The following is a 3,830-nucleotide window of genomic DNA, read 5'->3' on the forward strand; positions in this document are numbered from 1 at the left end:
CTGAGGCTCGATTTGAACTCAGGTCTTCCTGACTTCAGAAGTAGTGCTCTATCTACTATGCCACCTAACTTCCAGTGAGGCTAATAGGTATAGTAATTTTGAGGGTAGACAATATTTTGAGACATCTACAACAATTATAATGCTATATGAAAATATCTGTGATTTCTATTGGTGGCAAACAGCAGATACTGCTGTAGTTCATGTCCTACATTCATTACCAGTGGAAATGCAAAGTTTTAGTTATAGGTTAGTGAAAATGAAAATGCAATTTTTTTTTCTTTTTGGAGGCATTCAGGGTTAAGTGACTTACCCAGGGTCACACAGCTAATAAGTAAGTGTCTGCAACCTGATTTCGACTCAGGTCATCCTGACTCCGACTCAGGTCATCCTGACTCCAAGGCCAGTGACCTATCTACTGTGTTACCTAGCTGCCCCAGTGCAACTTTTTTTTTTGCTATCCAAGTTCATAGTTTTCCCCTCTGCCCTTTCTATTCACGGACTTCTTAGGTTTCCATGGACTCCAGGTTAATAACTTATGCTATAAGGACTAACTGTTGCATTGCAGGCATTCTTTCTGAGCTTAGCAGAAAGTCAGGTTTTCAGTGATACAACAGACTTACCTTTTTCTCAGGTAATCATGTGTCTTTCAAACACATGATTAAGATAACCAAATCTTTAGCAAATCAGTTTGTATTCAATGATACGCATGTGGTAGCAATTGAAGACATCACCCTCAGAGGAACCAAAAACATTTATTTTAAAAATGCTAAACCAAAATGATAGTGAAACTAGCCATCTTTATCCCTTAAAAATAAAAATAAAAAATCTCCAGCTGACCTCTAACTCTGACCCTAGCTTGGTCAACAATGGCATTAAATAATTAAATTACAGATCCAGAAGTTCTTGGGGGCATAAGCTCTTTCCAGCACAACAATTATGAGGGAGGTAGTTTTCTCCTCAGAATGCTGCTCGCTAGATGGTCTTTAGTGCACATTACCGTCAGCTGAGAAAAGCCAAATGTCTGCTTGCAGTAATGTCTTCTTCCCCACACTTGAAGTAGGTGACCTGCCCCATGACTGGGGTCCCCTGTCTCTAGGGTTCTAAGTCTGCATGATCCCACTGACCTGCAGTCTGCTCTACTTTGCCTAAGGCAGTGTTGGAGAAGCTGGAATGGTTGCTCTGTGGTTCCCAATGGCAATGCAAATCAAGGGTGAATGAATTTACTGGGAGGCACGGGGAGGGGGCGGGGGACTTCTAGACAGAATGCAACGAAGTCATTCGTACAAATGACCCTCCTGGTATGCCTGTGCCTGCAGATGCTTACAGAAGCTTTGATCACAGAAAGGTCATTTTTGATTTTTGATTCCAGGTGATGGGGAATAAAGGATACTCTTTGTTACTGCACTTCTTGACTTAGGAGTAGAAATAACATTCAGGTGTCTTGGTCATATCATACTCGTGCAGGAAGTTGCACTGGTCTCCCTTCTTGCATAGTCCCTGTAATTACACACAACAGCGACAGGCTGAGCATATGTCCATTTTTCTACAGGCAGCTTACAAAAATAAAATTCACAGATAGTAGCCCCTGGCTTATCCATGCCAGAAGGGTGGCTATGACCCAAAACTGCTGCTGAACCAAGATCTCCAGGTTGTACCTGATGTGTTCGAGCACGCTCGTGATGGTCTCCTGTATTGCAGCTGAAGTGGATCTCCCTTCCCTGGACCAAGATTCTTCCTCCTCCTCTTTCTCCTCCCCCTCCCCCTCTTTCTCTCCCTTCTCCTCTTCCTCTTCCTCCTCATTTTCTTCCTACAGTCGGGGCAATGGTCTCATTTAATTCCTGGGCAAATTTCCTTATAGAGCTGTACTAAAATGTCAAGGACTGCTTTGGGAACTACAGTTATTCCCTTCCACATCACGACTTTCCACATCGCAGTTTCAATATATTACAGGTTGGGGTAAGAAGGTAAATGAGAATTTTGGGGGAGTTTTGCAGAAACTACAGAGGTCATGCAAAAGCCAGCAGACAACACTGAAAAAGTTTAGCAACTCAGAAATGCATAAAATATATGTATAGTATTGTATAATATCAACATGTTTTATTTTTGAATACCACAATAATTCATACTTCTTTTCTGTTATGAAGGGAGGGCCAAAAAATATACACAGATTTTCCAGATTGCCGGGATACTGTGCCTGTAACTCCCACAATGTGGAAGGAATAATTGTAGTAGATTCCTTACAATGGAGGACTTCAAGTAGAAGCTTGATTGTTTAGGACATTGTAGAGGGGATTATTGGTCAGGTTGAGTGACTAAATTAACAAATGATAAAGCATTTACTATGAGTGAAGCATATTTTATGCATTTTAGAGAAGATGAAAATTATGGTAGTAAATATCAGTAACCTGAATTACAGGATGGTACTAAAGATATTATTTCTAATTTTTATTAAAATGAGGCTAGTCCACACTCTATCTTTTTTACTGTTCAGAGGCTTTAAGCCCTAGGTTTGTACTAATTGCTCTCTAAGAACATGGATTTAATAAGTGAATGAAATCAGTGGGATGCATCTATCTGTAATAACATATGTGTGACTTTACCTAGAAAGAAGGCAAATATATGAAGCAGTCTCCAAAGATCTCCTTGCTAGCCTTAGGCATCTCTAACTTGCATTCTGTCTTGGAAACAGAAGTAAAATATGTATGAAAATTGCAGTAAGGACATCAGGGCAAATAGAGTTGAATTCAGAGTCACTAGACTGGAGATCATGAGGTCTGGCTTCTGGTCCTGGTTCTGCCACTACCTGCCTGCCTGTGTAACCTTGTCGAGCTTATTATCAACTCCACTCCTTGTTAAGCCACCATCATAGAGAGCTTCATTCATCTGAGTCTGAGAGGCTTTTCTACCTTCACATACCCCAAAGACCTGTTCTTAGTTGACTGCTAGTTGGAGAAAGAATGCTTTATAGAAATGATACATCTAGGGAGACAGGCCATCAAAAAGGAGAAATGAATAATGAAAGCTGGAAATTATAAAGTTTTTTACATGTGCAACCACATCTGAACTTCCCAACAACCCAGTCAAATAGGAACTATAGGCATCATCTTGGACCCCATTTTGCAGAGGAGGAAACAGGCTCAGAAAAGTTATGCAAATTATTCTTGGTCATACAGGTAATCAGTAAAAGAAGAATTGGAAGCTCACATACTTTTGCCTTTCAGTCCACTATGTTCCCCATTATAACATGAGGATAATAATAAAACTCTCTGGATTGTTGCAACTATCAAATGATATAACATATATAAAGGACTTGACAAATCTAAAAACACTCCAGAAATACTAGTTGTTGGTATCATCATCATCATCATACCAGGCTGCTTCTCATAAGGAGTGCTGATAATGACCATCCAAATGGTGTTAGTCCAAACCACCTTCAGTGCCATCTTTGGTTACCCTCAGTGTTGCTTACCAAAATCTAAATGAGCGCTGGGGATAGTAGTGCAGGAAATAATGGGGAAAGGGGCAAAGGAATTGAAATTGTAAGAGTACATGGCTACCAGAATAGAGTGAGGAACAGGTAGTTATAGAAAAGCAGAAAAGAGAGAGCAGCTGAGGCAGATATGAGATAATAAGATCACTGCCCTACTTCAGAACCCTTCACAGGGAAATGAGCAGAACCAAGAGAACATTGTGTACAGTAACAGCAATGTTGTTTTAAGAATGACTTTAAGGGGCAGCTGGGTGGTGCAGTGGATAGAGCACCATCCTGGATTCAGGAGTTCAAATCCGACCTCAGACACATAATACTTACTAGCTGTGTGACCCCTTGG

At 40.6% G+C, this 3,830-nt stretch overlaps 1 pseudogene; it reads right to left on the reverse strand.

The window, feature by feature from the left end:
- Positions 1 to 838: 838 nt before the first annotated feature.
- LOC110198784 (cleavage and polyadenylation specificity factor subunit 4 pseudogene) lies at positions 839 to 3,443 on the reverse strand (annotated as a pseudogene).
- Positions 3,444 to 3,830: the final 387 nt, after the last annotated feature.

Source organism: Phascolarctos cinereus, unplaced genomic scaffold (genome assembly GCF_003287225.1).
Source record: "Phascolarctos cinereus isolate Bilbo 61053 unplaced genomic scaffold, phaCin_HiC Scaffold_726;HRSCAF=1367, whole genome shotgun sequence".
NCBI lineage: Eukaryota > Metazoa > Chordata > Mammalia > Diprotodontia > Phascolarctidae > Phascolarctos > Phascolarctos cinereus.